The sequence below is a fragment of the Lactuca saligna genome, chromosome 1 (genome assembly GCF_052625555.1).
Source record: "Lactuca saligna cultivar CGN05327 chromosome 1, ASM5262555v1, whole genome shotgun sequence".
Taxonomy (NCBI): Eukaryota; Viridiplantae; Streptophyta; class Magnoliopsida; order Asterales; family Asteraceae; genus Lactuca; species Lactuca saligna.
The window spans coordinates 22,156,001-22,166,125 of NC_136417.1; the positions used below are offsets into that span (position 1 = coordinate 22,156,001).

General features: G+C 32.1%; 1 pseudogene across 1 annotated transcript; it reads right to left on the minus strand.

Annotated features, from left to right (window-relative positions):
• Nucleotides 1-7,586: 7,586 nt before the first annotated feature.
• On the minus strand, nt 7,587-9,440 carry LOC145048638 (LOB domain-containing protein 25 pseudogene; annotated as a pseudogene). The gene is made up of 2 exons (XR_013682989.1): nt 9,245-9,440; nt 7,587-8,280 (listed from the first exon to the last, which is right to left on the minus strand). The product of XR_013682989.1 is annotated as an LOB domain-containing protein 25 pseudogene (transcript).
• Nucleotides 9,441-10,125: the final 685 nt, after the last annotated feature.

Consider the following 10,125-nt stretch of genomic DNA (forward strand, 5'->3'; position numbering starts at 1 on the left):
CCATCTTTCAATTAGGAGGAGAGAAATATTAAAATAAGGGTTTGCTAGAAGTGAAGGAACAATGAATAGTTTTCATTTACATAACTGATGTGGGATTAGTAAATGAGATGGAATTAAACGAAGGACACAGTCGGCTCTCTTTGTTTTCTAATTAAGACGTCCAAATTTTATTGGTCTTCTTTTCACAATTTAATAACTAATTGAGCACAAAATAAACTCTAACACGATATAAGTCATATCAAAATCATATTATAATTTAGAGCATCTGCAAGCGTTCTCAAAGAGCCTAAGAAATGCTCTTTCAAATGTCATATATATATATATATATATATATATATATATATATATATATATATATATATATATATATATATATACACACACACACACACACGTTCATGTGAAAACATAAATGATTTGTAAAAAAAGAAAAGAACTAATCACAATAAGCCACCTACAATTATTTACTGTAATAATATATAACCAAATTGTTAATTATAATTATGTCATTATGTACTAATTATTAATTATATATTTTTTTTCTAGTTACCACATGTTTTCATATTATCAGCATTCTCTCTCTTCAAGTTTACCTAATCCAACTTCCAGTTATAATCATCATTGTTGATTCTATCTATTACCACCAAACCTAATCATCGCCTCTGTCCATTTGAACATCACCACCAACAACACCACCATTAAGACCGGTAGGACTGGCTTGGCATGTCGAGTTAGACATGACATACACATGCGCGAATCTGCTATGTACCGAGGTAGATCCTACAAACCACCTAATTTTTATTTTGATGTTATAAAAACAAATTCTGAAATTTTATAGGGAAACTTGATAAACGACACAACTTCACTCATATTGTTGGTTGTAGGAAATATTGCTCCCAGTGAGCTTTATTGAAATGAAAGAGACCCAGTCGTATAAAATACCAAAATTTTTTGTTTGTTGCAAAAGTTCGATTTTAGAGATCAAGTAGGTTGGTTTTATGGGTTCAATTGGTCTAGTTAAACACAGTTATTTTGCACATCGAATGGTTTCTACTGGTTGGACCCAATCCTCTATAAGTTTTGTTAACTATTTTGTTTTAATCGACTTCATTAAGCTAAGGAATGTGACATCCCCAAATTTACAGCTAGAAAAGACCAGTTTGTTTGTGCTTTATTTGAAAATTAGAGTATACTTTTGAAGAAATATTTGCGGAATTTGTTCGCAAAAAAATATGATAAATAATTTACAAAGCATTTCCGAATAAATGTATTTTCATTATATTAAAAATCTCGGGATGTCATTGTCAATATAGATCCAAAGCATAAACAGAAACAATATAGGCCTTACAACATCTATTATTCTACTGCCCTATAACTCATTGATCTCTCATTAGATCATCACTGATGTGCTCTCTTGCCACTACCTGTGTACAAGAAACTGAGTGGGTTAGGCTTGAGAGCCTAGTGAGCAAATAGGGATTTCAACCCACAATAATTAAGTTTATTAATTTCAACCCGGTTGCTAGGAATAACCAACCAATAGAAGAATTTAAAAGAAACAAATAATAAGAAAGAGGACTTTAATTAAATAAAGTACATTATTACATGTAATTTTGCTTTATCAAGCACAACTTTTCATAATTCAAATCCGTACTATAACATGACAATAAAACTCAAGGAATAATCAAATGAAGAAATCATAATCACACTTACTGCATAAGAAACACAAATTTTCATTTGAATCCAACCCTGGACCTCCCCTCCTTCTTCTTCTTCTTCCATGTTTGTACAGTGCAACTGCAACAAAAAAAATCAAAACTATATTAAAAAAATTAATTGCAAGCTAAATATTGAAGAAAAAAACTCAGTGCCAGTTAGTTTTCTTGGCAGCGGAAACTTGCAAGGGCATAATGGTAATTTTCTACCCCAATTAGAAGTGTTGTAAAAAAACAAAACTCTCGATGCCAGTTAGTTTGAAACTTGCAAGGGCAAAATGGTAATCTTTTCTCCTGCCTACTAAGAAATATATTTACAATTTATGCCTAGCCTAGCCCTTTTCATACAACTGATAAGAAATGACACGTGACCTTTTTTATGCAGCTTTCATGGCCTAGTGTCCATACAGGAGGAGTGTCTAAAAATGATCAGTCGGGTGGACAAAATGGCCCTGAGGTTGCTTCATCTGACTGGGGTCCTCTGTAATTATAAAAATAAAAGTAAATAGTATTAACTGCAGGGAACAACAAACAACATACTTTATTCTCACTACCAAGTACCAATATTGGCAATGTATTTGTAAGATGACTCACTTTAGATATAAACTATTCAACGATTTATTTTCAAGAAGTGCTTCAGCAAGACCTGAGAATCCCTGCAAACAATGCCAATTAAAAAGTAAGAAATATGTTATTAGTTTTTTTATCAAATAAGATGAAAAAGAAAAAAAAATACAGAATAATCAATCAAATTGTTGTTGAGTTCAATTGTCCTCAAGGTTGAGTTCTTCTTTAGCAACTCAATAATGGCCTTTGCTCCCTGCAACATGGAAATACATCAGAGTCTTTCACACAACAATTAACATGTTGAAATTAAAAAAAAAAATAATAATAAATAAATAAATAAAAAGCTAACCTCATCACCTATATTAGTACTATTTAGCTGGAGCTTCTTAATACTACTATTATCGACCAGTATATCACATAAAACCTGCATATAAAAGCACATATATTATTCGGTAATTATAAACATCCAAAACCTGAAATATTAAACAAATAATGGTACAAATTAAAATCCAAGAATTAGTTCACCTTAGCTCCTTCATCCCCAATACTATTTCCTGATAAGTTAAGAACCTTTAGAGAAATGTTTGATTCTAAAATACCATCAAAACCTTTAATTCCTTCAGTAGTTATTCCATTAGCAGCAAAATTTACTTCTTCAGCAACCTGGAAAAGGAAAAAGCAATGGTGCATTAAGAATACAGAGCCAAATCGATAAAAAGTCATGACTTAATCAGGACAGCCTCATTTACTTGATTTTATATTCAAGTAATTCAATCTGGATTAAGTAAAAAAGAAACAACCATATATAGCCTATCTAACTAAGTCTTGTCCCCTTAGTCCATTGAGTGAAAAGGTACATCGCCTAGTCAAATGTCAAATGTCAAATGTCAATGACAATAATATTGTATAGGGCACATATGTAAATTTAACTTGGAAATTTGCCTATAAAACCAAATATTGCAACTAATATGTGGCTTACATGTGTCTACAGTGTACAATTCATATGCAACTAGTTGTCAAAACATAAGTCCCTACAAACATCCATACATATATTTTGATTCAATATGACAGGTGTTGGATGATGATTTACTTCCATAGTTTACCCAAAGATCATATAAATCTTGATTACAACTCACAAACTACACGTGTGCTAATGAATTCCATTCTTAATAAAAGATCTTTGTATAAGAAGCTATGAGATGAATTATGCAGGATAAAAGTATACATAATCATTGAAATAGTCAAACCTGGTTATAAGTTATGCTCTCTACAAGGAAGAATAGTCCTTCATCTCCAAAGTTGCGACCTGCAAAAGATACATGATTTGAATAGTGGTGCTTTACAAGTAGTGTATAAGAAAATGTGTGGAAAATAGCTTCATTCGTTGCATCTTATACGGTGTTATTTTGTTAGTACCTGACATGTCAACAATGTTGAATGACCTAAGTTCTTTGGAGAAATCATTGAGTCGAAGTTTGAATTCCCTTTCGATCTTTGCACCAAAATTTGGTAATAAGTTTGTCCCAGCAGCAAAGGACCATTTTACTCCTTCAGTCGGTTTTTTCTCTTGTACGGGAGCTTTTGATTTCTTAGGCATCATCAGTTTCTCCACCAATTTCCACATAACTATCACCTGATTTAGGAAATAAAAACAAAAACAGATGGAGAAGAAGAGAACAGTCTTCGTACTTGATTTAGGAAATAAAAGAATCTTTAAAATTTGAATGTAAGAGAAAGAAATCTAGGGCACATACATGAAGAAGAAGATAACAACCTTCGAACCTATGCCTCCTCCGTTTTTGTTTTTCGCATTCTGATGCTTCCGATCGTACCTTGAACCTCTGACTTTCGATCCTAAATCTGACTTGCAACCTTCGATTTTTGATGGTTCTAGGTTTTTTATACAAATGGTTGTGTTATTAACCAACGATGTTGGTGCAAAAGAGGGGTGGTCATCTTGCGGTATGTTGTGTCGGTGGTATATTGGGGCTTTATTGGAGACGGTGGTGAACCGGAGAGAAGACGAAGGGTGGTGGCTAGTTGTCGAGTAGTAGGGGGTAGAGAGAGAGAGAGAGAGAGAGAGAGTAAATCAGGAGAAGTTAAGCTTAAAATAAAATAAAACCCTAGCACATCCTAGATAGAAGGAAGATGGCGATGGCTTAGGGTTTGCACAGAGAATAAAGGGAGAGAATGGAAGGAGATCAAGAGGATAGAGTGGAGAAGCGAGCACTTAAAATTTTTAGAATTTTAGAGATTTTTCATTTTCCACCCTTAAAAACGCGCATCTAATTAAAAAATTATAAAGCGACATTTCTAGATGACACGCATTTAACATAAGCGCCCTCCGTGTTTGTAATTTTTTTTGTTGGACATTAATTTTAGGGCACACACAAAATCGTGCCCTCTATCCTTCAAATTTTGCAAATCTGACATTATTTTTTAGGGCACGCACGAATGCGTGTCCTCTAACAACGTGTGTAATTGTTTGCACGTCGTTAAAGGGTTGTTTTCTAGTAGTGACTCAGTACGCTGCACGTACGAGGGGATATGCTATGTGTACAAGGGACAATTATCGTTCTTCGGATTGGGCGACGTGGAGGCTGTTGGGACCGTGTATGCGAATGCGCGTTCGTACACGCGCCCCCTTGCATCCTAACCCATAAACTTCTAAATTTCGTAACTTCTATATTCGAGATCCGTTTTTAACGTTATTTATATCCACACTTAGGTGGAGATGTAATCTACAACTTTCTCTTAGACCCTGTTGGCTAATTTTGATTTTATTCTTAAAGTTCTTTTTTAACATGCTTAAACAAATAAAATCCGTTAAAAAATCATAGTTTTGTTATTCGACGTCCGTTTTCGTCTGTCTTTATATCGTTGAACTCTTGATAATGAGATCTTCGATTCTCTTTTAGGTTGTGTTGGCTAAATGTAGATTGATCTAAAATTCAAATTTCGGGGTTGTACACTGTTATGTCAAATCTTAGAAAAATCATAACTTCCTCATACAAAGTTAGATTTGGACATTCACTTTATGAACGTTTTTTTGTTTAACGTATACTACGACTGTCGTTTAGATTTCTAGGGCTTAAAAGTATTTTATCCTAAACTCACTTTTTATATCACCCAACGTCATGCCGGTTTAATCGTAAATCTTCGTCGGATTATAACTTCCTCGTTATAAGTCGGCTTTCAGCGTTCCTGATATCCTGAAATCTTTGTTATGACTACTTCAACTTTCTTCATAGATATTGGATCTATCTATTATTTTATTTTGACGCCTATTTTTATTAGTATTTTATTACATCGTTAATAGCAAGTATAATACACATAAAATCACATTATTCATATAATATTCAAATAATCTCTCTTTATTACTTCAAAATAGGTTACAGTTGTTGACTCTAACTATTAAATTATTATAATGTTTAGCCTAGAAACACAGATGTTCCAAGGAACCATGTGGTTTTCAATTATACATTTGCCATAGACTGTACACTGCCCCACCACCATGTCATCGAATGGTAAGATGTCGAGTTTTGCATCTCCTTGACATCTATTATCCTTTTATTTTTTCTATTTGATCGTTCACACACACACACAAACACACACACACACACACATATATATATATCACCTTAGTTCGCTTTTTAAATAAAGAAATTTGGTTTGCAATAAGATAGGTGGGAGTGGCTTGGCATGCCAAGTTGGACATGACATACACATGGGTGAATCAACTATATACCGAGTAGCTCCTACAAACCACCTAATTTTTAGTTTGATGCTATAAAAAGGAATTGTGAAAGCTTATAAGGAAACTTGAAAAAACGACACAACTTCTCACATATTGTTGGTTGTAGGAAATATTGTTGCAAGTGAGCTCTATAAAAGGGAAAGAGACATAGTCGTATGAATTAAGCACAATTTTTTGTTTAATGCAAAACTCCGATTTTAGAGATCAGGTAGGTTGCGTTTAGGGGTTCGAATGATCCAATTAAACACATTTATTTTGCATATAGAATGGTTTCTACTAGTTCGACTCGATCCATTGTAAGTATTTTTAACTATTTTGTTTCTATCGACTTTGTTTTGCTAAGGAACCATGTGACTTTCAATTATACGTTCGCCACTCAGCGTACAATGCCCCGTCACCTTGTCATCGAATGCTAAGATGTTGAGTTTGGCATCTCCTCGCTATCCCTTTTCTTTTATTTTTTCTATTTGGTCGTTAAAAATCAAACACACACACACACACACACACATATATATATATATATATATATATATATATATATATATATATATATATATATATATATATATATATATATATATATATATATATATATATATATTTGTGTGAGAATTATATAGAAAACCAATATATTTGCATTACATCTCTCATACTGAAAATACTAAAATACACTAAAATTCAATATATATATATATATATATATATATATATATATATATATATATATATATATATATATATATATATATATATATATATATATATATATATATATATATATATATATATATATATATATACATTAAATTTGTTTAAGCTTGTTTAGATTCATATATGAATCTGAACTATTTTTAGTTTCATCTTATTCAAATTTTATATTGTGAACCTGGATTATTTATAGTTTCATCACTTTAATGTGGATTTGGGTAAAATCATTTGTGGATCTTAATAAATATATTTTTTATGATCAAATTATTTAAATAATAAAAAATTTCAAAATGAATATTTACATTCACATGTTAATTTAATCATGTTCACATATAAATATGAATATTTACTTGAATTCATTAATATATATATATATATATATATATATATATATATATATATATATATATATATATATATATATATATATATATATATATAATGTTAGTATTTACTTTCATTTTTATTTACATAATCATAGTTAGAATGGTATAAAACAAAGGTGTTTTTTGTCGTTGATTATTTAATTTTACTATCATATGGATACTTCACACTTTTTCTGACCTGAACATATAATTCTAGAATGAACAATACTTGTTTTTTAAAGCTTCAATATAAATACATGCTTTTTCTTTAAGAATATATGAAGGTCATCAATGTTATTGATGAGCATACTCTAAATCTTTTTGTGTACAATAGTCAATTGATTGAATTATATATATATATATATATATATATATATATATATATATATATATATATATATATATATATATATATATATATATATATATATATATATATATAGAGAGAGAGAGAGAGAGAGAGAGAGAGAGAGAGAGAGAGATTGGTTTACATGTATAAATGACAAGGGTTTTGGACTTATATGTATGCCTCTCATGGCTGACAAGGGGAAATAAGCTACTTCATATATTACCTTCACCGTTTACACCGCCGCCAGCACCACCACTACCTCCACCGCTCAAATTCCCTCGAGAATTAAAAGAATTATAGAAATTCCATTGACGATTAGCATAAGGATTAGGAAAAGGAGGTGGTGGCTGGTACAATCCACCAATCCTCTTTGCAGAAAAATGATCGATGGTTCTATGGTGTGGAGTAGTTGCTGGCTGAATCGAACTCAAATGAGGCATGACAGGCATAGCATTACGCGCATATCGCATCAAATCAGCGTTTGCAGCATCTAGATCCTTTTGAAGGCCATCAATTTGTCTTTGGAGGATGGAGATGATTCCTACACATCCGTAAACAGGATCTCTTACCCGTGCTTCGGCTTCATATGAAAGAGAATTCACCACATCTTCTCTCTGGTGTGGTAGGACTTCGCTGAGAAGCTTCGTGACGTTGCTGGCACCAAAGAGTTTGTGAACGTTAACGAATTTTTGTGGATCCTCCGGTGGAAAATAAGGTGCAAAGGTGCAGTCAGGCATGCATTTTCTCCTCAGGAACTTGCACGCAGCACAAGGAGAGTTACAAGAACTTGATGAAGCCATTATAAACCTATTAATTTAGCTGCAAATTAATTTAGAATATATTAGTAATTAAAGAAACCCAAGTTGTATTTATGCATGCGATTTTACCTTAGAATTACGCTAAACAAGCTTCACTGATCTTGTCTATCTTAGATCGTTAAACTTTGTTAATAGCACTTCTTTCATATGGATCGATTAATTTGATTTGTCGATGCGATTGCTCGCCGTTCTAATTTGAGCTAATTAATTTCTAGTTTCACTATGAATGAACACACCCCTCTGGAAATTCTCCATTGATCACTTAGACCATATGGATTCTCCAGATCTATATTATACTAATGATATCACAACGATTTGACTATTTACTGTTACTTGTCGTTGTCTTTAATTTGCAGCCACACATGCCATGCAGCTAGGTTTAATGAATCACTGCTCTCATGTATGCAGAATTATTGTTCTTGAATTACTGCGTATGTATCAATACACGAGCTTAACAATTGTCAGGGAAAAAAAACTAACTTCGCTGCATTTTCTTTTATACATACATGACGCAATGGAACTGATGGACTCTGCCAATCTTTTGACAGATTCTCTGATCTTAGAACTCAGTATCACAAGTCATTAGAAAGATCTACTTATATCAGGTCTAGATCTCTTAACAGACACTGAATTTATAGAGTAGTTTTAATGGGATCTGGTGGGTTATGAACATATATCTATATGCATATCATAAGTGGGAAACCCTTTTTTTAACAGCACAAGTGGAAAACCCTACACATCAGAAAAGCACGGCGTAACGCCAGAGCACCAGAAGCTTATGTTTAATGTATGGCTATGGCTAGACTTTTACTTAAACAGGGAATTACCTTTAAAGAAAAAAAATATGTGATTGATGTGAGTGTATATATGTTTGCTTTTGTAGGTTATATATGTATATATGGGGTTCTTTGATCAGAGAACAAGATGAACATGTCACTGAGTTCATTAATGGAAAAGACATGTACCTTTTTGTTTTGCTGATTATTGATCAACTCTTTGCAGATTATTCCTTATTTACCTGCTATCATATCAAGATTTCCTTGGACTTCAACCTATATATAGAAGTACTGAAACCCTAATTTGAGGAGAGAGAGAGAGAGAGAGTTCGCCCGGCAAATCAATGGGAACCTCGCAAAAGGTAATAGAGAGGAACAAATTAAAAGGCATTTCATTAGTGGATGTCATAAAGGAGTTTACTGAAGCCAAAAGACAAAATGTAATCAATCTAAAATAAGCGGTGTACAGTGAAAAACTATACTTTTTTTTTGGACAGATTGTTCATTCTATCATTTTATATTAAATTTCTGGAGAACTTTTATTAATTATGAAATTTATAAGTGGAGGCTGTTGAACATGATATATTATTGACCTTTTAGATGCCGACTGTTACATGGGGACTTGGCTAAGCAGAACTAAACAAATTGTTTGTGTTGCCTTTGTTAAAGATAGGACAAGTTGGTAAATTAGCATATGGATTGACGGATAATCGATACGCAAAATTTTACAAAATTATACATGGAAGTAAGTTGTTAATACTTTTTAATAATATGAAGAAAGAAAAGTCATGGTTGCACTACTATCATCTACTACTAAAAAAACTCATTTATAAATGAAGTTTCCGTATCGTTAATAAACCAAAGAATTTACACTAAATTCCCAATTATTAAACTTTATGATGGATTGTCAATGAATTTATGACGGATTTTTAACGAATTTCCGACAGATTTATAACAGATTTTGACAAATTTTCACTAAATTCAAATTTGATGGAAAATTTTAAAGGGCAGTTTGTATTACCCCGTGTAACATAATAAATCATTTCCTGATATGAATTGATGGATTATGA